Source organism: Neophocaena asiaeorientalis, unplaced genomic scaffold (assembly GCF_003031525.2).
Source record: "Neophocaena asiaeorientalis asiaeorientalis breed wild unplaced genomic scaffold, Neophocaena_asiaeorientalis_V1.1 scaffold134, whole genome shotgun sequence".
Classification (NCBI taxonomy): Eukaryota; Metazoa; Chordata; class Mammalia; order Artiodactyla; family Phocoenidae; genus Neophocaena; species Neophocaena asiaeorientalis.
The window spans coordinates 20,735,176-20,762,235 of NW_020185339.1; positions in this window are offsets into that span (position 1 = coordinate 20,735,176).

The following is a 27,060-nucleotide window of genomic DNA, read 5'->3' on the forward strand; positions in this document are numbered from 1 at the left end:
AAAGGAGGCTAGATAAACTTGTTCAGACACTACAAACAGGAATGTGTTGCAAAAACTCTTTACGTATTACAAATTCTTCAGTGTCTTATGAAGAAGACTGCTTGCACCAATGACCTTTCTTCATACGCATTTAAGAGTTGATGACAATTTGTCCTTGAAATGTTCATATCTTTCAGAAGAGCCTAGGATATACCACAGTAACAAATTCACACCCTCATCTCAATAGCTTACATGAAAAATAATCTCACTCAGGGTTCACGCCAGTGCAAGGACTCTACATAAGCACCCAGGGATCCAGACTCATAGAACCTCCACAAACACTTACTGTACAATTTTAGATGTATGCTATTCTCCACTTAAAGTTTATCTCAGTGTTAAATAAGTAGGAATTTATAAATATTCATAGAAATGACAAATTACATGAGAGATCAGTAAATTATCCAGCTATATGATGCTCTCTGACTGCTTACTGTGTACAGTTTACTCAAGGCCTGGTCATAGACCTTTTAGACTGATGGAAGCACCAACTTGATTTTGCCTGTCTTCTTCCTTTTAGGCTGGTAATTGGCTGATAACTTAGTTTTGATTTTTCAAAAGGCATTTTTGGTACATAGGTCTTTTTACAGAGATGAATAAAAACTTGATTAATCTGAAGAATAAAAGAGGATAACTTCTATCAAAATATTTATAAATTGTTAGGAAGACTAGAGTTTTTACACTATCATTATAAATGGCATAATGCAATAATTTCACCACACTGACCGAAAGCAAGGTTCGTATGACTCACACAGTTGGTATGGAGTAATCAAAACTCACCTCGGATACAAAAAGAAAATTTATAAGTGAATCAGTTATAGTATCCAATATGAAGTCAACCCCATATCATTTGCAGGATTGTTCTGAGAAAACATTTCATAAAGGAAGTGAGTATGATGTTTTCTGACCTTGAAGGAGTTAAAAAAGAGAAACTATCCTGATGGCCTTAAGCCAACTCATTCTCAGCCCTATACCTTGGTTACAGGTAGTCCTATTTAGGGGGTACAATTATTTATTCAAGAGAGTTTAAATCCATCTATTTCTTGGGCTGATAGCAGGAATAGCTACAATTCAGGGAAAAAAAAAAACCATCCAACCATTTTTTCTAAAAAAATTATATATATTAAGTAAATATGTTTAAAAGAAATATGCATACATAGAGAAAAAAGTAATACATATATTGATTAACCATAACTTCCTTCTCAATGCTTTAAAAATACAAATTCTTAATTTATAATGTAAATCTTAAACAAATATTTGAGCTGCACATTACTTGAAATATATGGGCTATAGGTTATAAATGTTATGTGTTGCTCAGAATCCTTTATAATTCTTATCACTTTGTGCATGTAAGTAAAGCTTATTTATTGGAAGTTAACCCTCTTCGAGAATTGTTTCTCAGTTGTTCCTTATCTGAAAACGAATAAGTTTCTCTCAATATACTTGGAGACGGCTGGATTCAGAAAGAATCACTCACGTTAGCCAAACTTACGTACGATGAATGAATTATTCAGAATATCAACTTCCTGAATGTAAATGAGAAACAGAACTATTAAAAAGATTGGATCATTCATACCTTTCTTAGGAGATAAGGTAGTAATGTCATATTTTGCTTTTCAGTATTCCCTAGACGTAGTATATGATAGCATGTTCATATTCTAGATTCTAATAAAGGCCATTTAGCATATTTTCCTAAATTTTAGTTGATAAAAATATACTTGGGATTTTAATGTCAATTTGGAAATATAATTTAAAAATAAATTATATATATACATATAATCAATTAGACAAACAGATATTAAATTATAAATTACAATTTTTGTTTGCTTATTTGAAAATAAATATGAATATGGGTATTAAGACTGACATGTAATTGTGTCATTTCTCTTGATTATTCATCACTTAAAATTACCTTCCAACTTGCATATTTTCTCATAATATTTTAAAATATATTTAGTGTTCATCAGATTTTTTTAAGCATAAAGTAAGCTGAAGGATGTTCATTAACAAGGAATTCTATTACATCGTTACACCCACAAAACTACCGGGTATTAGTCATAATTACTGGCATGGGGTTACAATTTTGAATAAAACCAAATGTTTAATTTCAAGTAGTGCACATTCTATTGGAGAAGATGGACAATAAGCAAGAAAGTATACAAAATATCTCAACATGTAATGTTAAGTTCCATTCTCTTTACAAAGAAAATAAAGTGGGATAAGGTCACTAGAGAATGACTGATGACTGTGAAAAGGGTTGTTTTTTATCCCAGCAGTGGTCAAGAAATGTCATTCTATTAACATGACATTCAGTGGAGACAAGAAGAAAGTAAAAAAATTAGACATGCAGCTATCTAGGGGAAAAGGTAAAAGACAATGATAATAAATGGTCTCCAATGATAGAAAAAGCACACTGTTAAATGGATGTATAATAAATTATTTGACAGTTCTGTTACACAAAAATATGGATATTTAAAGTGCTTCCATTTTCCCAGTAGGAAAGAATGGATAATGACCATCTTTGAAAAACTTATCTATGATTATTTCCTCAAACTAGATTTTGAGATGTGGAATATGAAAAGTTATTATTACCTCACCAATGGGGAATTTTTTTTTTACTTTTTAAAAGGTTGCAAAGAAAAATTTTTTAATTTACCCTCCCACTATCATCGTTTGGCTCTTCATTTCACTGAATTTTAGTCAGTGTTGATTATTACTGAATGCTACTTTTTTCTGCTTTAAGTGGCATTGTTATGAAAAGCAAAAAATGGAAAACTCTACAATTTTTCTGATTTCTAATAACATTAATTGGTTTACCTCTGTGAGTTATCTGTGTTTCAAAAACTTTCAGAGTTATTATTAATATAGTAAAAAAATCAGTTAGCTCTTGCAGGAAAGTAGCCAAGATGGCAGAGTAGGAAAATCCTGAACTCACCTCCTACCATGGATACACTAAAATTAAAACTACTTTTAAAGCAACTATCTATGAGAATAACCTGAAGACTGACAGGAAAGATTTTCCATAATTAAATACAGAAAGAAGGAACCACACCAAGATAGGTAGGAGGGGTAGAGACACAGTACATTCAGGACTAACAACTCCAGGTCAGCAACCCACAAACAGGAGGAATACTACAACTTTAGAAGTCCTCCCCAAGAAGCGAGGATTCCAAGCCACATATCGGGCTCCCCAACCTGGAAGTCTGACACCAGGAAGATGAGCAGATAGAATGCCTGGCTTTGAAAATCAGCGGGGCTTACATTCGGGAGATCCAGAGGGCTATAGGAAACACAGACCGTCTTCTTAAAGGGTGCATGCAAACTCTCATATGCTCCAAGATTCAGTACAGAGGCACTAGTTTGAAAAGAGTCTGAGTCAGATCCACTTGCTGATCTTGGAGAACCTTTCAGAGAGGCAGGAGGCAACTGGAACTCCCCCTAGCTGTAGAGATGCTGGCAGCAGCTGTTACCAGAAACTTGTTCTACAGCAATAACACTGGTGCTGGCAAGTGCCATTTTGGAATCTTCTGTTGGCCAATTAGCACCAGAGACCTGGCCCTTCCCACCCACCCAGGACCAGCTCTGAGCCCCTCGAGGCTGTACAGACAGTGCACAGGAACCCAGCCCCAGTCTCCAGTGGGCTGACACCAGCCCTGAGCCTCCCAGGCTGTGAAGACAGCCAGCCACATGGGGAACCAGCCTTGCCCACCCACCAGCTGAATGGTAGCAACTCCACATCTCCTGGGCCATACAGACAGCCATGTGGGGACACAGCTCTTACCCACCAGCAGGCCAGCACCAGCCTAGGGCCACCTGGGCCATGAGCCAACTGTGTAGGAAGCCGACCACACCCTCCAACGACCCCACAGCCACCATACAAGGCACAGCTTTACAGCCAACAGGACCAGGAGCCAGCCCTGCCTACCAGCCCAAAGTAGTCAGCCTGGCCACAACAGAAGGGTACACTCAGCCCACATAGGAGGCATCCTAGGAATACAGCTCTGGTGACCAGAGGGGAGTGTGCTACTGGGCCCCATTGGACATCTCCTACGTAAGGCCACTTCTCCAAGACTGGGAAATGTAACTGACCTACTTAATATATAGAAATAAACACAGAATTAGGAAAAATGAGGAGATAGAGGAATATGTTCTAAATGACAACAAGAAAAAAAGACAAACCTTGGAAAAAGAACTAGATGAAGTGGAGATAAGCAATATACCTCATAAGCATTCAAGGTAATCATGATCAAGATGCTCAACAAACTCAAGGACACATGGATCAACCCACTGAGAATATCAACAAAGACAGAAAATATAAAGAAGAATCAAACAGAGCTGAAGAATACACTAACTGAAATAAAAAAAAAAAAACTAAAAGGAATCAGTAGTACATCATATACTACAGAGGAACAGATCAGTAATCTGGAACACAGAGTACTGGAAATCACCCAAGCTGAACAGAAGAAAGAAAAAAGAATTTTTAAAAATGAGGAGAGTTTAAGAACCCTCTTAGACAACATCAAGTGTAGTAACATTCATATTATAGAGGTCTCAGAAGGAGTAGAGAAAGAGAAAGGAACAGAGAACTTATTTAAAGAGATAATAGCTGAAAACTTCCCTAATCTGGGGAAGGAAACAGGCATCCAAGTCCAGGAAGCCATTACATGGATAAGCAATAACATGGATGGACTTAGAGTATATTATCCTTAGTGAAGAGAGTCAGAGAAAGACAAATACTGTATAGTCCACTTATATATAGAATCTAAAAAACAAAGCAAATGAACAAACAAAAGAAAACAACAGAATCAGATATGGAGAACAAGCAGGTGGTTGCCAGAAGAGAGGGGGTTGGAAGGAGAAGAGAAGTAGTTGAGGAATTTCCAGTTACAAAATAAGTGAATCATGGGTATAAAATGTACAGTGTGGGGGATACAGTCAATAATTATGTCATATCTGTCTATAGAGACAAATGTTAACTAGACTTATGGTGGTGATAATTCTGAAATATGTAGATATAGTGAATCACTATGTTGTGCACCAAGAACTAACATAGTGTTGTAAGTCAATTATATTTCAAAAACAAACAAACTCATAGAAAAAGAGATCAGATTTGTGGTTACTAGAGGGTGGAGGAAGGGGTGATTGAATCAAGGTAGTCAAAAGGTACAAACTTCCAGTTTTAAGATAAATAAGTACCAGGGATATAATGTACATGATAAATATAATTAACCCTGCTGTATGTTATATATGAAAGTTGTTAAAAGATTAAATCCTAAGAGTTCTCACCACAAGGAAAATAAATTTTCTATTTCTTTTATTTTGTATCTGTATGAGATGTTGGATACTTACTAAATGTATTGTGGTAATCATATCATGATATATGTAAAACAAATCATTATGCTTCACACCTTAAAGTCATACAGTGCTTTATGTCAATTATATCTCAATAAAACTGGAAGAAAAACAAAACAATTGCAATATGGGAGAAGACTAGGTGATTCTCTGATTACATAATAATAGTGATGATGATATTATGAAAATATCTTCCATCTGTTCATGCTACCCAAGCCTGTGTCAAGTTAAACTTGGGATTTCATAAGTAAAAATACTACATAGGTAAAGAGATTTTAGTCTCCCAGGAATGAGAACAATAGTGTCAACTGATCTATCTGTTCACAGGAACTAAAAATGTTTTCAAATAACTAATACACATATTGATTTGTAACATCAGCTACCTTGGGTGGTAACAGATAAACACTTTTTGAGATGTTCACACCTTTCATTTTCTTCTGATGCTTAAATAAATACACACCTTTAATATTTACTTTTGCCAATACATTTCAATATCTTAATTCAGATTGTGTTTTTCCACTCAAAGAGCTTTAGAACTTGATTTACTTGTATCCTTTATTAATCATACCTGGAGGCACTGTCAAAAGTTAACCTTGGTACGCCTCAAACTCTGCTGAACACTTTCTGGTTACTTAGCATTAGATTTAATATGATTATTTCAGTTTGATTAGAAGACTGCCTTAGGAATCATCCATATCTTTTTGCTGCTCACCATAATTAAAATTAATCAGATCCTTCCTTTTCATGGTCTTGTGATTTAATATGAAATATGTTGGAGGCTTGGGATTCTCTATGAGGAAAACTCTCATTATTACATTTTGTCCCCTTTGGGAAGATGAAATATATTTTTTGGAACAATTCAAACTTTTCAATTAATAGAAAGTATAATAGTAAACATTATGTAGTTTTGGTGTCAATCCTGGGCTTAAGTTCAGGATCCTTAGGCAAATATTAGAGAAAGAAATGTCTTACATGATGATAATCTATATAACAATGTAACATATATTCAAATTTACTATATAAAAATATAAATTCTTATTTATCTAAATTAGACCGCTTCAATGGATTTTTGCAATTGGAAGCCCTTGTTAGACAACATGCAATTTAAGATACAGAAACACTTTAAATCTAGTGCTAATCCTTTAAGGTAACTGAAAAGATTTTGGTCTTTGTGAAGACAACAAACTATTTATTTTTAAAAAATTAAGCTCATGCTAGGGAATGCACAATAAATTTAGCAACCAGAGAATGTTTATATATTATCATATAAAGTAGTATCGAAAACTATGCAGTACTCACCTTGGCGTGCCTCCAGCTAGTCATTTCTTTTCACTGGAACACTGAAGAAACCCTTATAAATTGGATACTAAGTTTATCTTCTATTCCAATCCCTATTGCAGACTCTTTTTTTCTTGTATTATAGCTAAAATTCTTTACTCCTAAACCCAACTTTTCCCATTTTTGCTATTTGGCTTTGCTCCAGGATTGTCTATGGTATATGGAAAAAAGCAACAAATCTAGAGTATTAGTTTGTTCACCATTTGCTAATGAGAGTAATATTGAAATCTTTCTGAAGTTATTATATCTCTAATTGTTCAAATTGAAGGTCATTAGAAAGGTCCTGAATTTGAGGTCTTAAAATAAGTACCAATAGGGTTTACTTCATTGTATAGAAATCTTTTCCTTTCAGAATGTCTGCTATATGAACTGAACTCATTCAGAGAAATAACAATGCTAAAAATAATAACTGATATTTACTGAGAGCTTCATAAGCGCTGAGCAAAGGTATCAGCTTTTTCACTTCACACTCTTACCCTCTTAGTTGTTATTTATGACCCAATTTTACTGATGGGAAAAGTTAGATACAGAGAGATTAAGTGGCTGACCCATGTCTCTCAGATCCATGCTACTGACTTTAAAATAAAACCTGTCCAAGTGGTCATTATGCCATGATGGTAACTTTAAACAAAACCTTAAAATTAGGGACAGAAATTATACAATATATCCCCTAATTGTTTTGGTTGTTACATTTGGAAATGTCATCTCAGTACCTTGACCTTTCCTGCCCCCCATGGCTCTTGTCCTCTACTCTGCTTCGACCATTTACTAGATGCATAAACTAGAGAGGTCTGTATCCATAACTCCACCATCTTCATTGCAAGCATTCCAGTCTCCAACCAACACTTCTTAACTTTACACGTTACTCCTGCTAGTATCCTGTCTCCAAAAATCTTCTGACCTTCTAGGACTAAAAGTACATTTATTATACCAACTTGTCACTATTGCTTAAGTAATTCATATCATTACTTCCCTTCCTTCCAAGTGAAATCTCAAAGTCCACTGTTAAATTATTCCCTTCACTATATCCTCAACTCCTTTGCCAGTGTCTACTTTCATCACACCTACCTGGCCTAACCTCAAAACCACTGAATTTCCACCCTCTTCCTACTCTTCACCTGCATGTGTATTGCATTGGATAATGTGCCTGAACTGAGGTAACGAAACCGAAGCCCTACACTAAACAAAAAGGAACTCACAAACATGTCAACTATCCTCACTGAAAACTGATAAACACTTCAGGTTGTTCTAAGTGCTGCCCAGTAACCATTCTACATCTTCCCAGCCTACTAATTCACATGAACGTTCCACACCTTCTCATACATATCCAAACTTCAAGCATCTTTCTACTTTAAGCTGTGAACCTTGTAATTCCATGTTCACAGTACTGCCTTTGTTCTCAGTTGCATCTGTGACAATATTTTCTTCCTTCTTTCTTGTTACTGCTCCATAAAGTATGTTCGCTTTTGCAATAAACATGATCCTTTCCCATTTACCAAAGAATCTCTCCTGCCCATCTATTATGTATGTGTAATTTTGCTCACTTTAATTCTTTTCTCTGGACCCACATCACTTTTTCTGCTCCCCTTCCAATTCCTCTCTTCCCACTCTTGCATCAGCTATTTGAAGCATACACTTAACTCACAACTTCACCTAAACTGTTCCTGTCAAGGTTACCAGTGATCTCAATATTGTTAAATCTAATTGTCTATTCTCAGTCATCTTACTTGGTCAGCAGCAATTAACACAATTGATTACCTGATTTTTTTTTTTTTTCAATTTGGCCAAGGGACATTCCACTCTGATTATATTCCTGCTTCATTAATCATTTCTCTCAGTGACTTTTTCTACTTCCTTCTTCTCTCTTGATCTTTAAATGTTGGAATTCCCTGGGGCTTTAAATTTTAGACCTCTTGTCTTCTCTGACTTCACTCAATTCACTCTTCCATAATGATATCTAGACTTATGGCTTTAAAAATCATTTAAACACAGATGACTCCCCCAAAGTAGGTCTCCAGCTGTACCTCTTCCCTATATTTTAGATAAATACATCTATGCTTTCAATATCTCCACTTGTATATCTAATTGGCATCTTAAACCCAACATACAAAAATCCAAACTCACTTTTTTTAGCCAAAATTACTCTTCTAGTCTCTTCCTTTGCAGGTAATTGAAATTCTTTGCAGTGGCATAGGCAAAAAATGTTGAAGTCTCTCTTGACTTCCTCACATTCTACAGCCAAAAATAAAGACAAATGCAGTGAGATATTATGTCCTACATAAGCAGGACACTGGCTACCTATCACATATTAACTACTACCACTCTCTTCCTGGCATACACTTTCCTCTCCAAACTTCCTTATAATACCAGTATAGTTAAGGCTGTTCCTACCACAGGGTCTTTGCACTTGCTGTCCTCTCAGCCTTAAGTGTTCTTTCTTCTTATATCTATGACCTCACCTTTTCTAGGTTTCTGCTTAATGTGAGCATATTAGCAAAGCCTTTAGTACTATCTATACTCTTCATTGTTTATTTTTTCTTCACAGGACTCATTACCACCTAACATAATGTATATTTTAGTTTTCATTAGTTTTCTGTCTCCCTCATGAACATGTGTACTGTAAAGGCATGGGATTTTGAAAAAATTTTATGTTATATCCTGTCACTATACAAACGCTGCCAAAATAGAAAGGCACAATATGCTTTGTTGAATTAATTAATAACAAAATAGACAAGTGTCTTGTTAAATATCCAGATGAAACAATGCAGTATGGTAATTCCAGAGAATCATCAATAAACAAAACAAAAATGAACAAAACACCAATAAGTACAGGGAAAACCTGCACACATGAAGTGGAATAAAGAGTTAAAAAAAAAAAAAAGATGGTTTAACACCACCAACTCTCAAATAAACACACAAACTTGGGAGCTACTTAAGGAAAAAAGAAAACAAAAAACCCAACCAAATAAACAAACAAAAAGCAGCTATGTGTTAGAAGACATGGTAGGCTATGTTCCTTAAAGATTAAATACTCATCTAGGATATAAAATATGGAAATTCTGTGAAAATAGTTCAACTCAATGTGCTATAGCTTTTCAGTTAGTTGCAATTAACATTTATAAGATTCCAAGATGGGCCTGGTAGATTTCTTCTGATATATCTTTAGAAGACAAAAATAAATAAAACTTACAATGGGAAAGTATCAAGAAGCTTTTCACAATGTGGTAGCCAATTATGCTGCTGTTAAGTACTTCCAGTTGTAATCCATTCCTGGTTTATGGTAAGCTTATAAATCCTGTCCACCTTTTGGTTGAATGCAGTTACTACTGCTGCTTCTGACCAGTGAGTTGTTATCAGATACATGCCACTTCAGGGCCAAAATATTTCATTCCTAGTAAAAGACCCTCCTGAGCTGTGTTTTCTTCCTGGCATGCCAATCAGCAACATTTGAGACTGGTGGGTGCTTCATTAATAACCTTGGTTTCTTACTGACTATGACGAAAAGATATCCAATCCCCAATCTGCACTAACCTGCAGTGCAGGTAGCATGATAGAGTGAAAAAAATACATGTCTATACCTATGTCTCTTTATTTCTATATCTCTGCCTCTATCTCTACCTTTATCTTGACCTCTATACCTAGCCTATTCTGAATGATGCAAAGAGGAAGCCAAGGAAACAGCTGTGTCTTAGTATAGGTATAGCTACACTTTTTTAAATTATTGCAGGTGAAATCATTCTTTAATTATATTTATTTTTTGACAACCATTCAAAATGTATTTTGAAATCAACTTGGCTTTTTCTATTGTAACATTTATATATTGCTGCATAACAAAAGGTAGCAGCTTAAAACAGCAAAATATGTTATCTTAGAGTGTCTGTGGGTCCGGAATTCAGGATTGGCTTAATTGGGTCCTCTGTCTCTAGGCTGCAATCAAGGACTGTGGTCATCTAAAGGTTTGACTTGGGGAATATCCACTCCTACTGATTATTTCTGCAGGCCTCAGATTCTTGCTGACTCTTGGCAAGAGTCATCTGTTCCTTGCCTCATGGGTCTCTCTACATGGCAGCTTACAACATGGCAACTGGCTTCCCTTCAGAGCAAGCAAAAGAGATAGTGAAAGAGGGTGAGACAAGAGACACAGACTTTATAACCTAATCTCCAATGTGACATATTTTTTCTGTATTGTATTTGTATCAATCATTAGGTCTAGTCCACACTCAAGAAGAGGAGACTCACACAAAGGGGTAAATATCAGTCAGTGAAAATCACTGGGGGCCATTTCAGAGGCTGCCCACCACATCATTACTAGATCCTTCTGTGCCTCTGACCCACTTCTTTGGTCAATCGGTGCTTAACTGGTTTTAAGAAGGTAACTTAAACCATAATATATTATATATTACCTTTGTTTTTAACCCCACTGGTTTTTAAAACATTAAACCCAATATATTTTTTTAACATCTTTACTGGAGTATAATTGCTTTACAATGGTGTGTCAGTTTCTGCTTTATAACAAAGTGAATCAGCTATACATATACATATATCCCCGTATCTCTTCCCTCTTGCGTCTCCCTCCCTCCCACCCTCTCTATCCCACCCCTCTAGGTGGTCACAAAGCACCAAGGTGATCTCCCTGTGCTATGCAGCTGCTTCCCACTAGCTATCTATTTTACATTTGGTAGTGTATATATGTCCATGCCACTCTCTAAGTGTCCACTGACAGATGAATGGATAAAGAAGATGTGGCACATATATACAATGGAATATTACTTAGGCATAAAAAGAAATGAAACAGTTATCTGTAGTGAGGTGGATGGACCTAGAGTCTGTCATACAGACCTAGAGTCTGTCATACAGAGTGAAGTAAGTCAGAAAAACAAATACCATATGCTAACACATATATATGGAATCTAAACCCAATATTTCTTGATCTTAAGAAATTTAAGGAAATAAATGTAAACTGCCTATACCTTGAACATTCCTGACCTACAAGAATTTGCATGGTTGATGGTATTCCTCAGAGACTAACACCTGCCAATCAACCTGTGTAATTACTTATTTTTTCCCTTAAATCAAGTTATCTAACTTACAAAGGTTGAAACACTTGTTATAGGTCTACGGTTAGAAGCTCTATGACATTTGACTCAGCATTCCTTTTCTTTTACAAGCTCTGTTTTTCGATCATAATTTTAGTATAAAATCCCTCCATGTAAATTTCAATTATTTAGGGAAAAAACTGAGGAAATTATATAAACTAAACAGAGACACAGGGAAGAGTGCAAAGAGACTGCTTTATGGCAGTTAGAACTCTGAGACATAGAGCAATTATTTAAAAATTGAAAGGATAGATACACATGTATCTTTAACAATTCTAATGGTGAATTAAAAATAAAAACCTATGTCTAACTCAGTTGAGGGGTATTGCTACTACTTATACTACCCCTTGGCATCATTAATTACTCCCAGGACTCCAGATAATATTATCTCTGACTGAGTCATCCCTTCTGAGCACTATGCCTTCATATTCAGTTTCCTATTAAATATGATTACACAGAAAATCCTTCAAAGTCTATCCTATTAAATATCATTACACAGAAAATCCTTCAAAGTCTAAGCATCAAAAATTTCAAAAAATTTTAGCTTTTTAAATTATTTTAAAAAACAAAAATCCCTAACTCTTAGACAACCTAGAAAGTTCTGCCAATCTCTCCATTCACATTTTGTAACACTGCATTCCCTATTTCTTTCTATGATAGATACACACTTGATAGGAATATAGTAGGATAATTAAATAGTTAGTTTAGAAATCCCATTAGGGGATTAAAGACAGAAAAGGAATTTTAAGGGAGTTTGGAAGACTGTTGTAAGCTAATGACCACTCAGGAAAAGAATCCATTAACCTAGCAACAATCTAATCTACCTTGAAGGAAGACCAGGTACATTCAAGTGCCAGGCACACTCAAGCCACAAATCCTGATAGTTAAAACAAAAGACAATAGATATGGGATCTGAATCTTATTACATGAAGTCAGGGAGTTAATGGTACTTGAAGAGTTGCATTTCTGCACACATAGCCAAGACAGGAATATAGGTGAAAGGGGAAAGAAACTAAGTGAAAGGGGACATTATAACAAAATCTGATTTGAATTACCATATTTTAATATATGTTACCACCCTTCTGCTAATATACGTATAATTTAAACTGTGCTATGACAGTCTCAGTTAGACCATATAGGGTCAAAGGAGGAACTAATAACGTAAGCCTTGACGTCTGCCCAAGAATGAGAAAGAAGGTGGTCTTCTCCCATCCCCACTTTCTCTTTGATGATAAAAATGTAGCCCTCTTTGTTCTCAGGGCTGCACTCCCTTGCCTGTCCAGTTGTACCTCTCACAAGTGTCCTATGCTAACAAACTCACTCTTTGCCTGCCACTTTGCCTCACTCTGAATTTTTGTTTTTGAAAATGCTTTTTTACTTTACCCTCAATTATTTTTCTTATTTATTCTATTTATTTATTTTTGGCTGCATTGGTTCTCCAGTGCTGTGCACGGGCTTTCTCTAGTTGCAGAGAGTGGGGTCTACTCTTTGTTGCAGTGCGCAGGCTTCTCATCGTGGTGGCTTCTCTTGCTGCAGAGCATGGGCTCTAGGTGCGCGGGCTTCAGTAGTTATAACACACAGGCTCAGTAGTTGTGGCTCATGGGCTCTAGAGCACAGGCTCAGTAGTTGTGGCACACGGGCTTAGCTGCTCTGGGGCATGTGGGATCTTCCCAGACCAGGGCTCAAATCTGGGTCCCCTGCATTGGCAAGCGGATTCTTAACCACTGCGCCACCGGGGAAGCCCTAAATTCTTTCTTCAACAAGAGAAAAGAACCTGAGCTTCAGTAAGTCCTGGCTCCAGGTGAGTGGTTTCAATTAAAAGACAGTGGATTTGTGCTTCCCCGGTAGCACAGTGGTTGAGAGTCCGCCTGCCGATGCAGGGGACACGGGTTCGTGCCCTGGTCCCGGAGGATCCCACACGTCACGGAGCAGCTGGGCCCGTGAGCCATGGCCGCTGAGCCTGCGCATCCGGAGCCTGTGCTCCGCAACGGGAGAGGCCACAACAGTGATAGGCCCGTGTACCGCAAAGAAACAAAAACAAAGACAGTGGGTTCTAGTCCCTTTCTAAGTCAGGGATCATGGGGTCAAGTCCCAGTTTGAGTTTATGCTGGGTTCGAGTCCCATGAGAGCAGGAGTGCTGTTTCACACTGACCTTCGCCTCTGTTCCCATAGTCACTTAAGAACCCTCACAAGCACAATTATAATTATCTTGAGAAAAGAGTGAGCAAGTAATTTATACTTTACATATCCACAAGACAGATGCTACAGACTGCCTTGTGATAAGCAATCTCTTAGCCATATAGTATATATTTCTAAATTAAAAGGGGTTTATAAACACATAAATACACACAAACAGGATACAAGAAAGTGTCTTTCCCTGATAAAGCTTGAATTTTTTTAATATATACACACGTGTGTGTGTATGTACATATACATACACATATATATGATGGATATTAAAAAAATTCAAGCATAATCAGGGAAAGAAGCTTTTATGTATCCTAAAAATATCAACTTGTAGTTGAAGTGAATAGAAAAGTTTTTCACTTTTTGGAGATAAGTATAGAAAATCCTCTTGGAAATTATAAGATTTATTAAAATTCTCTTATGAAAGTTTTTCTGCTAATTGGCATTGGATACTTCACAAGCCAGCTGTCACCTAATTACAGGACCTGAAAATATTTTAGGTTTTACTGTGAATTGAAAACTCCACATAAAAATAAATGAAATTGCTAACATTTTTAAAATCATAAAGCCTGCAGTCTCATTTCTTACTTGCTTTCATATGTAACAGGGTCTAAAAATAAGAAAATACAGCGTGACACACGAGAATGAAAAAAAATTTCAATTTTGGGAGGGAGAAAAATGACCCTGAAGTTTTGAGTGAATAAACAACATTCTTAATGTTAATTTCCCACATGGTGGTTACTAGTTTCATTTAACCATGTGTAACTCTTGAATCACTGTTTCACTGGCAAGTGAAACAAAATGCTGTAGACTGCTTGAAAATAAACCACCTGTATTTGTTTATCTTTAAATGAGTTATCTCTGGAATAACAAGAATATTTCATTAAATTCTCAGTTTTGCATTTGTTTAATAAAAGTAGATTTAGAGTTTCCTCCATAATAAAAAACAGAAATATTGTATGTTGGACTAGACTAACTTGCACATTGTATCAAAACTTAGCTGTGTGCAGCCTTTGCAAAGGCAAGCCACCTTATGTAAAAAAAATTTTAAAAAAGCTATTACTTAAAAAATGTTAAACTTGTAATATTGAAAATTTTAATTGTCATATCAGATATTTCAATATCCATAAAGCAATTACAGACCAAATAGTTTCTCTTCAGTGTTGGTGCATTAAATGGGATACCACTAATTTCTCATAACAGAATAACTAAACTATGGACTAAAATAGATAAATAACTACCAGTATAGCTTAGATATTGGCTGTATTTTTGTCTTTAAATTTGGCTGAAAACTGGAGGGAATGGAAAGTGGTTCTTTACAACACCAGGAAGCAAATAATTTAACCATCTCTGCTTTTATGGTTCTTGTATCTACTGGAAACTTTGCAAATCTCTCATCCCAATGCTTCTCCACAGGCCCTCTTCATCTTCAACTGTCATCTTACAGATTCACCCATGTGTTTATCTTACTCTCTCAAAATCACCCATATTGTTTTCTGTTATATTCCAAATTCTTTTATTTTCTTAAACAGAACATTTTAACCATCTCTTTGTTACCCTGCTCCCTTAGAAATTGTGCCCTATGAGCCTTAGATTTTACAGTCAAAAACAACTACCAAGCTATTTTCAAAAATCAAATGCCATGAATTCTCAAAATAAATTACAACACTCTCTTAAGACAGATGTGGTTACATTCAAATAAATTATTTAGCAATCCTCATATTTCTATATTTTTATAATAAACTTTATATTTTAGTATATTTTTAGATTTATAGAATTGACCAGATAGAAAATAAAATTCCACATATCCACCTCCCACTTCTGCACAGTTTCCTTTATTATTAACATCTTGCATTAGTGTGGTATACTTTTTCCAAATAAAGAATCGATGTTGATACATTATTATTAAATATAATCCATAATTTACATTAGGGCTCACTCTTTGTCTTGTATAGTTCTATAAATTTTGACAAATGCATATTGCCATGTATCCACCATTATAGTTTCATACAGGATAGTTTTACCACCCTAAAAATTCCATGTTTCACCTATTCATCCTTTCGAAGGGGAGCAAAATATACCACCCCAAAATACGGCTTTAGTATAGTGATTATTTTGAGCTAGTTATTTTTAAGAAACAGCAGACATAGGAGAAGCTCTGAAAACTGAGTAGAAGTTACTCTTTTGTAAGAGATATTTACATTGTAAGAGAACGCTCCATTTGTAAGAGTTTCTCCCTTTCTGTACCAGGAAGAGAAGGATGACTATAAATCTCTAGAAACTCTTATCAAGGGAGAAGGCAACAAGTTAAATTTGTATAATAACCTTACTCTTGTTTACTGTGCTTTTCCTGGTAACCTCCTATAACTGGCCACCCCTCACCCCCAACCTCTTCTTTTGTCTTTAGCTGGAAATGGTATTTAAAATGGTTGTTTGGGCCATTTAGGGGAGTTAGTTTTCCTGGGTAAATCCCATGTATACAGGAGGTATACATGTTATTAAACTTGTTTGTTTTTCTCCTATTAATCTGTCTTTTATCACAGAGAGTATCTCATCCAAGAACCTAGAAAGGTGGAGGGCAAATTATTTTTCCTCCCCTACACTTCCCTCCTTTCCAGAGAACATCTGGCAATTACTCATCTTTTTATTGTCTCTGTAGTTTTGCCTTTTCCATAATGTTATATAATTAAACCCATTCATTACTCATACTCATTCTTTCACTCCAGAATATGCATTTATATGCATTTAATGTTCCTCAGGTCTTATCATGACTTGATAGCTCATTCTTTTTTATTCCTGAATGATATTTCACTATGAACGTACACAGTTTATCCTTGCACCTACTGAAAGACACCTTGGTTGTTTCCAGTTTTGAGTAATTATGAATAAAACTGTGATAAACATCATGTACAGATTACTGTGTGGATATACGTTTTCATCTCACTTGGGTAAGTATCTTAAGCGGCCTGTTACTGTGGTAGCGAAGTTCGGAGTGTGGTGCAGGAGAGCATTTCCATAATCCTATGATTGAGTCTCAGTCTCATAGGGGAACTGTGGCCCTGGCTCATGACTTTTCAAGAGCTTCTCAACATTTCTGGTCCCTTAGTTGAGGAGGAAGTCCAGAGGGGGCTGGAATTGGGTAATTTCCTCTCCCCCAAGTCAGATAAAGCTTTAGTGAAGTCTTTTCCTTTAATTGATGGGCATTTATTGTGGAGGTCATTGGAGGCTATTTTCAAAATACGTTTCCTCTTGGTGTTTGTCAAAATGGTGACTTTTCCCTTCCCCTTGACAAGCGCAGGGGGATTTTTCTCTCATCTGCACTATGAGAACCTGGTGGGGCTCCTAGAGGTAAAACCCACAAAACTGTGGGGGGGGGTGCTTAGACTGGGTCCCCAGGAGTTTTTAACCCTCAAGCTGATCCACACTCAGCTTCCAGCAATTTACTAAAGTTACTCTGTAAGTATTCTGGCTCCAGCCACTTCTGCTTCAGGTAAACTGATCTTTGTTCTCTGTATTCACATTTCTTGCCAGTTTTCGGGGTGGTGGTTTACACCATGACCTCAGTTCTCTGAAAGATCTAAGAAATTTTGATTTTCAGTTCCTTCAGCTTTTTTCCTGCTGTGAGGTTGAAAGCAATGACTTACAAGTTCTTTACATGTTGGAGTGGAAATCAGAAATCCTTCAAATGTAGTTTTCACAACAGTTCCTTACCGTCTCCGCACCACCACCCCCGCACTCACTCACTCTCTCTCTCTCTCTGCTCAGAGGAAAGAAAAGAAAAAAAAAAAAGCATGGGGAGAAGGAAGAGGCAGATCAATACTGTCTGCAAAATTCATGTTTGGAATACAGGTCTAGTATACTATAAGCAGTTTATGTGGTTTTTTTTTTTTTTTTTAAACTAGTAACCAATATGGACTTCATGTTCCCCTCAGCTTGACTAAGCTTTTGACAAGCTTCTTCCTGACTCTAGATCCCTGGCCTCCCATTTCTTAGAGCTTTTACTTTAGAAAACAGATCATTGTAAATTCTTCCTCTATCCTGTGAATCTTTTTATAAACAACAACTCAGGAATATCTTTCTTAAGGACGGTGGAATATTCCCTTGAAATGTAATCTTCAAGGGAGAGAGCACCCCATCTCCCAGTTTTTGTGGGAGGGTAGGAGCCTAACTTCACTAGTGCTTTGCTCCGAGTTGCAAAACTACCTCTTGCCACAAAAATAAATTTGACTTTTCCTTTGGGTAAAGCCAGTTAGCAAACACAACCTGTGTTGTTCTTCTCACTCCTTTGCTTAAAAATCTTCCTATCTTTTGTTTCAGCCAAGTCAAGGTCAGACTGAGTTCTGATCTCTTTGCTATTGGCAATCACATGCTCACATGTATGTGTGTGTGCGTGTATGAGAGAGGGAGAGGGAGAAGATGGTGACTCACTCGCAATAAAACTTGAGAATGTAATATAATTCCCATGATTCTCTGTTTATATAAAAGGGACACAGTAGGACTTTAAGTAGAAGATTATGTAGTATATATAAAAGACCAGTGGAATTCTACATATCTTTACAGAATCAAGTTTTCCAGGAGTTATTCAACATCTAAAAATCTAAGTGAATATTAAACTACCATGAATAAATTATATAATTACCCCCAATTGTTTTATCATCTAATGTAAAAGGTCAATTTGTTAAATTTGAGACTGCCTCAATTTCCTTATAATTAGCAGACTGAACTATAAGAAATTGGTTTTTATGCAGGAAATAAAAAGGTTCAATATTGGAAATTTCATTTGGATCAACCTAAATCCAATATGATTAAAATAATGGACTTTCTTGAAGAGTAATTTTGACAACCTCTTCATGATGGAGCACTGTAAAATGTAACAATAATTAGTGTAAATAATAATTATGTATTATTAATTGGGCCCCGATTTCATTAGTGTTACAACTTTGTAAAGGGAATCACTTTAAAAATAATTCCTACTTATGGCCCAGCAATTCAACTCCTGGGTAGATATCCAAGAAAAATGAAAACACTAATTCGAAAAGCACACCCCAATGTTCATAGCTGCATTATTTACAATAGCTACAATGGAAGCAAGTGTCCATCAACAGATAAATGGATAAAGACAATGTGGAATATATATACAACAGAATGCTACTCAACCATAAAAAAGAATGAAATTTTGCCATTTGCAACAACATGAATGGACTTGGAGGGTGTTATGCTAAGTGAAATAAGTCAAAGAAAGAAATACTACATGATATCACTTATACGTGGGATCTAAACAATAAAACTAGTGAATATAACAAAAAGGAAATAGACCCATAGATATAGACAACAAACTGGTGGTTACCAGTGGGGAGAGGGAAGGGGGAGGGACAAGATGGGGTAGGGGATTAAGAGGTACAAACTATTACGTATAAAGTAAATAAACTACAAGGATATATTGTACAACCCAGGGAATATAGTCAATATTTTATAACAACTATAAATGGAGTATAACCTTTAAAATTGTGAATAACTATTCAATATGTTGTACACCTATAATTTATATAATACTGTACATCATCTTAAATTTTTTTTAAATAGTACTAAAAAAATGTAATTCCTACTTTTACTCCTCCCCAAATCTATCCTCATATGTGAAGAGAGGAGCTTGTCTCCCAATTAGCATCTACTATTCCAGAGACAAACATATGTATGTTCAGCTGAATACTGCATATAAACATGCATTTTAAGCATTTGTCTCTTACCTACTTTTGCAGTTGTAAATTATGGTCTTTTTAAAGTAGAGTACACAACAGATGGTATAGAGTTAGTTTAAAGTGATGTTTCCTTTAATATAAACTACTGTGCCAAGTGATCTCACACTACAACAGTTTATTCATTCACTACACCAATTTATATACTGCATTAAAATATACTGGTTTAAATGGGCATTTCAGCCACATTTGCCATAACGTGAGTCTGGCTTTAAACACAATGTCACTGTAGTGTACTCACCCTATTTAAAGGAAAGAAAAAAATGATGGATGCAGAGAACCTAGTAAGAAATCACACTCTGTGAAATGACAAGATTCAGTATGATAAGAAATTCAATTTCTATCCCCACTTTCCTTTATGGGAAAAGAAATCTTACAAATCCATGATTATAATAATAATATGATTTTAACTAAAATGAGTTTCACAGAAAGCAAACTAATAGCCTGCTGAAGTGCTTTAGCTTCTTCTTGTGTATGTCATTATATTTGTAAATAATAAAAAAGACATATCATACATACAGTAGGGGATGATTATTAAGTGGGGTTTTGACCATGGATTCCAATATATTTAAAACAGGTCATGTAGTACTTATACATACATATATATACGTGTATAATGTATATACATGTGTACTATCTTGTTTGTGCAAGAGTGGACATTTTCTGATTATATTATTACACTTTAGGACACACTCAATAAAATCCCCCCAACTTAAAAATGTTTTGAGTTCATAAATTATGCATCCATACAAAGGACCCCAAATATTTAACAGGATGGTAGTGTTTTTTATGGTCATAAACATAATGAAGTCAATTTTATAGGAAATAAACACTAAAACACATTACAACAGCCAAAGTAATTTGATCTTTCTACACTTTTACAGATCTAGATTTCAATTACATTAACATATAGAGGCAAAAAAGGTCTGATGTGTGCAACTGGAGAGAGAATTTAAATTCAATTATTTACCTAGTCTTAGTCATTTAAGTATAACCACCCCAGATTATTTTCCAGACCATGAAAATTGTCCCAAGTCAATGGAGGTGTGTGAGGAAGCACTGAATGCATCTTACAGAAGTATCACTGCAGATATATTTATTTCCACTGAAAATATCTTTATGAGTCCTTTAGATCACTGGCTGCTGTAGCCTTTTTGAGTGAGCTGTATTCAGTGAGGGGACACACAGGAAAAATAAATATTTAATGGGACCATCAGTTCTTTACCAAGTAGCTCTCTTTGTATTTTTCCATAGTCATATGCTCTCTAGCATCAGATGTCCCCCTTAGGTGATTTGTGGGGAGCTGATGTGTGGATCATTCATTGGTCCTGCAGGACCCTCTGAACTGTTCAGCTTTCAGATTCTGTGATGCACTTCCTAGCTAACCTCTAAACCTCCTCAGCTCTTGCCTACCCCTACCCAGTGATGCACTCTGTAAACTTACTGCTGCAGTTACTCTGTTCCAACAGACCATGTTGGTTGGGTCCCCATCAAGATGGAGAACATCCAGCTCCTATTTTGGATGTACACATTGCCCATTAGAAACTCTGGATTTCTTGGCATGAAAATTACAGGTAGTACAGACTTCTCTAATGCCTTCATTTCTTCATTCCAGCTTTGACAGGAAGTTCCAGCTGGCCACTACCCTCAAAATTCTCCAGTCTATTTTTTAATTTTTTTAAATACATGACATCCAATTTCAGAAAACAGATGGTGACCTTTCCAAAGAACTCTCTCACTACTTCTCTGATACACTGAAGTGGTTATACAATTTTCTGTTGCTCACTCAGCAAATATCTAGCCAGGAAGAGAGACGTTAGTTTTCTCTTTGTGAAAATACCTCCTTCTCTCAAGCAACTTTGTTTAAAGTGGGGCAGAAACAACTCTGGAGAGAACAGTCTCTCTCCAGAGATTATAGTTGATAATCCTCTAGGCTAACACACCACAGATTGATTCTACACTCATCCTTTTCTATTTTCTTATGTAGGCTGGAAGTGGGCAATCAGGAAGTTATTATTAGGACCTTTTTTATTTCTTTACATTTTGTACATCTTTCATGAACTAGTCTAGCACTTCTCTTTAGAAAATGGAATATTTATCACACATTATTCCAATATAACAAAGACAAAATTTAAAACCATTATCCTGGGACTTCCCTGGTGGCACAGTGGTTAAAAATCCGCCCTCTATGCAGGGGACATGGGTTCGAGTCCTGGTCTGGGAAGATCCCACATGCCGCAGAGCAACTAAGCCTGTGTGCCACAACTATTGAGCCTGTGCTCTAGAGCCCACGAGCCACAACTACAGAAGCTAGCGTGCCTAGAGCCCATGCTCTGCAACAAGAGAAGCCACCACAATGAGAAGCCCGCACACCGCAACGAAGACCCAACGCAGCCAAAAATAAATTAATTAATTAATTTTAAAAAATAAATAAAATAAAACCACCATCCTGTTGCACAGGTTTTTGCTGTGAATATTTTGGATACTTAAGGTATGCCACTTTCTGAGCATACTGTTAGGTTGATTTTTAACATTAACCAAATGTGTTAAATTATGTTTATGAAACTTAAGACAGTAATATTTTATGTTAATCATTCCAAATCTAAAAGATGAAACTTTTATCTTTTTTTCATAATTATTACTTCTTAATGTTTTAAATGTTGATATACTTGATACTTCCAAGCCTCTGCCAGGTGAAATCAATTAAGTGGATCACGTTTTAAAATCTGAATAGAATTTATGGTAAATGTACAGTAGTTCATAACTATTAGGCCACAATGCATATCTGTACACATAAGCATTTAAATTTACCTTCCTGTCATTTTTACATCTAATCAAGTAAAAATTACATCATTAGAACTTTATGTTCTAATGAACTTTATGTAATTTTTTTTCCACAAATGAGTTATTTTTAAAGAAATTATAGATTAGAATACTTTAATTTTTTTTAAAACACCTGAAAGAGGCTTAAATTATCTGTATGCCTTAGTCCATTCAGGCTACTGTAATAAAAAACCATAGGATGGGTGGCTTATAAACACTACCTAAACTTACACCTAAACCAGCTAGAGAAAGAAGAACAAACAAAACCCAAAGTTAGTAAAAGGAAAGAAATCATAAAGATGAGAGCAGAAATAAATAAGAGGAGAAGAAAACAACAGAAAAGATCAATGAAACTAAAAGCTGATTCTTGGAAAACATAAAATTGATAAACCTTTAGCCAGACTCATCAAGAAAAAAAAAAAGGAGAGGGCTCAAATTAATAAAATTAGAAATGAAAAAGGAGGAGTTACAACTGACACCACAGAAATACAAAGGATCATAAGAGACTACTATCAGAAACTCTATGCCAATAAAATGGACAACCTAGAAGAAATAGACAAATTCCTAGAAAGGTATAACCTTCCAAGACTGAACCAGGAAGAAATAGAAAATATGAACAGACCAATCACAAGTACTGAAATTGAAACTGTGATTTAAAAACTTCCAACAAACAGAAGGCCAGGACCAGATGGCTTCACAAGCAAATTCAATCATTTAGAGAAGAGTTAACACCTACCCTTCTGAAACTCTTCCAAAAAATTGCAGAGGAAGGAACACTTCTGAACTCATCTATGAAGCCAGCATCATCCTGATACTTAAACCAGACAAAGATACCACAAAAAAAGAAAATTACAGACCAATATGACTGATGAACATAGATGCAAAAATCCTTAACAAAACCGAATCCAACAACACATTAAAAAGATCATACACCATGATCAAGTGGGATTTATCCCAGGGATGCAAGGATTTTTCAATATCCACAAATCAATCACTTTGATACACCACATCAACAAATTGAAGAATAAAAACCATATGATTATCTCAATAGATGCAGAAAAAGCTTTTGACAAAATTCAACACCCATTTATGATAAAAACCCTCCAGAAAGTGAGCACAGAGGAAACCTACCTCAACATAATAAAGGTCATATTTGACAAATCCACAGCTAACATCACACTCAATGATGAAAAGGTGAAAGCATTTCCCCTAAGATCAGGAATCAGACAAGAATGTCCACTCTCGCCACTTTTACTCAGCATATTTTAGGAAGTCCTAGCCACAGTGATCAGAGAAGAAAAAAATAAATAAATGTAATCCAACTTGGAAAAGAAGAAGTAAAAATGTCATTGTTTGCAGATGACTTGATACTATACATAGAAAATCCTAGAGATGCTACCAGAAAACTGCTAGAGCTCATCAATGAATCTGGTAAAGTCACAGAATACAAAATTAATACACAGAAATTTCTTGCATTCCTATATACTTACAACAAGAGATCAGAAAGAGAAATTAAGGAAAAAAATCCCATTTACCATTGCATCAAAAGGAACAAAAAACCTAGGAATAAACTTACCTAATGAGACAAAAGACCTGTACTCTGAAAACTATGACACTGATGAAAGAAATCAAAGGTGACACAAACAGATGGAAAGATATACCATGTTCTTGGATTGGAAGAACCAATATTGTCAAAATGACTATATTACCCAAAGTAATCTACAGATTCAATGCAATTTCTATCAAATTACCAATGGCATTTTTCACAGAACTAGAACAAAAATTTTTTTAATTTGTATGGAAACACAAAAGACATCAAATAGCCAAAGCAATACTGAGAAAGAAGGGACTTCTCTGGCAGTCCAGTGGTTAAGACTCCATGCTTCCAATACAGGGGGCAAGGGCTCAATCCCTGGTCAGGGAACTAAGATCCCACATGCCACGTGGTACTGCCAAAAAATAAAAATAAAATACAATAAAACAAGAACTCAAGTGTCTCAAAAATGAGGAAATCTGTTTCTGTACATCATTACTGGAATTCATTAAAGGAGGAAAACCATCTTAAAAAAATATATATTGAGAAAGAAAAATGGGGCTGGAGGAGTCAGGCTCCCTGACTTCAGACTGTACTACAAAGCTACAGTCATCAAAACAGTATGATAATGGCACAAAAACAGAAATATAGATCAATGGAACAGGACAGAAAGCCCAGAAATAAACCTATGCACCTATGGTCAATCTACAACAAAAAAGGCAACATATACAATGGAGAAAAGACAGTCTCTTCAATAAGTGGTGCTGGGAAAACTGGACAGCTACATGTAAAAGAATGAAATTAGAACACTCCCTAATACCATACACAAAAACAAACTCAAAATGGATTAAAGACCTAAATGTAAGACTGGATACTATAAAACTCTTAGGGGAAAACATAGGCAGCACACTCTCTGACATAAATTGCAGCAATATCTTTTTTGATCCACCTTCTAGAGTAATGAAAATAAAAACAAAAATAAACAAATGGGACCAAATGAAACTTAAAAGCTTTTGCACAGCAAAGGAAACGGTAAACAAAAGACAACTCTTAGAATGGAAGAAAATATTTGCAAACAAAGAGACCAATAAGCGATTAATCTCCAAAATATATAAACAGCTCATGCAGCTCTGTATCAAAAAAAAACCCAATCCAAAAATGGGCAGAAGATCTATAGACATTTCTCCAAAGAAGGCATACAGATGGCCAAAGAGCACATGAAAAGGTGGTCAACATTGCTAATTATTAAAGAAATGCAAATTAAAACAACAATGAGGTATCACCTCACGCCAGTCAGAATGGCCATCATCAAAAAGTCTACAAATTATAAAGGCTGGAGAGGGTGTGGAGAAAAGGGAACCCTCCTACACTGTTGGTGGGAAGTATGGAGGTTCCTTACAAAACTAAAAATAAAGCTACATATGATCCAGCAATCCCACTCCTGGGCATATTTCTAAAGAAAATGATAATTCGAAAAAATACACGCACCCCAACGTTCACTGCAGCATTATTTACAATAGCCAGGATGTGGAAGCAACCTAAAGGTCCACTGACGGATGAATGGATAAAGAAGATGTAGTACGTATATACAATGGATTATTACTCAGCCATAAAAAAGAATCAAATAATGCCATCTGCAGCAAAATGGATGGACCTAGAGATTATCATACTGAGTGAAGTAAGTCAGACAGAGACAAATGTTATATGATATCACATGTGGAATCTAATAAAAATGATACAAATGAACTTATTTACAAAATAGAAACTGACTCACAGACTTCGAAAACAAAGTTATGGGTACCAAAGGGGAAAGGTGGTAGGGAGGGATAAATTAGGAGGTTGGGATCAACATATACACACTACTATATATAAAACCGATAATCAACAAGGACCTATGGTATAGCACAGGGAACTCTACTCAAATATTCTGTAATAAGCTATATGGGAAAAGAATCTGAAAAAGAATGAATATTTGTATACGTACAACTGAATCACTTTCCTGTATACCTGAAACAAACACAACATTGTGTATCAACTATACTCCAATATAAAATAAAAATTAAATTAAAAAATAAAAATAACAATAAGCACTTATTTCTGATAGTTCTGGAGGCTGGGAAGTCCAAGATCAATGGACCAACAGATTCATTGTCTGGTGAAAGCCTGCTTCGTGGTTCTCACCTGGTGGAAGGGGTTAGGGATCTCTCTGGGGCCACTTTTACAAAAGCACAAAATTCACCCATGAGGACTCCACCCTCAAGACCTAATAACCTACTAAAGACACCACCTTCTAATCCTATTACCTTGATGGTTAGGATTTCAACGTATGATTTTGTGGGGACAAAAACAATTCAGTCTAAAGCAGTCTAAAGCAGTATGGTTGTTTCACCTCTCCAGTTTACTCTAGTTTTCTTAGTTTTCTCTAGGAAAGAAAAATATAAAATGAAACATTTGACATACATACATTTGTCAAGGTTTGAATTTGTGTGAGTTAATGTATAATATTTATGCAATTTGCATGTATGGGTGTGTATGTGTGTGAAAATCACTGGCAAAGGGAATATGCTGTGTATGTTGCCTAAAAGTTATTGAATATTGTACATTATTTCACCTCTTGATACTGATGTTCACTCAAGTTTATGACTCCTGTGCACTAAACACAGCTTTGAAAAAGCGTTTCTTTGTTACAGACCTCTTCAAGATCACACTACATATGATAAAAAGCCCCTTTGCTACCAATGCCATCAAAATTAAATAGAAAAGTCCAAATTTAGAATACTTTACCTTGGAAAGTAAAAGAAAGATATTAAATACGCTTTATTCCTTGTAATCAATATAAGAATAAAAAATGTGGAATAAAACAAATGGCTTTCTGAAAAAGATTTACATATATAATGTAAAATATATATGATAGAATAGAAGAAAAAAGGTTTAATTA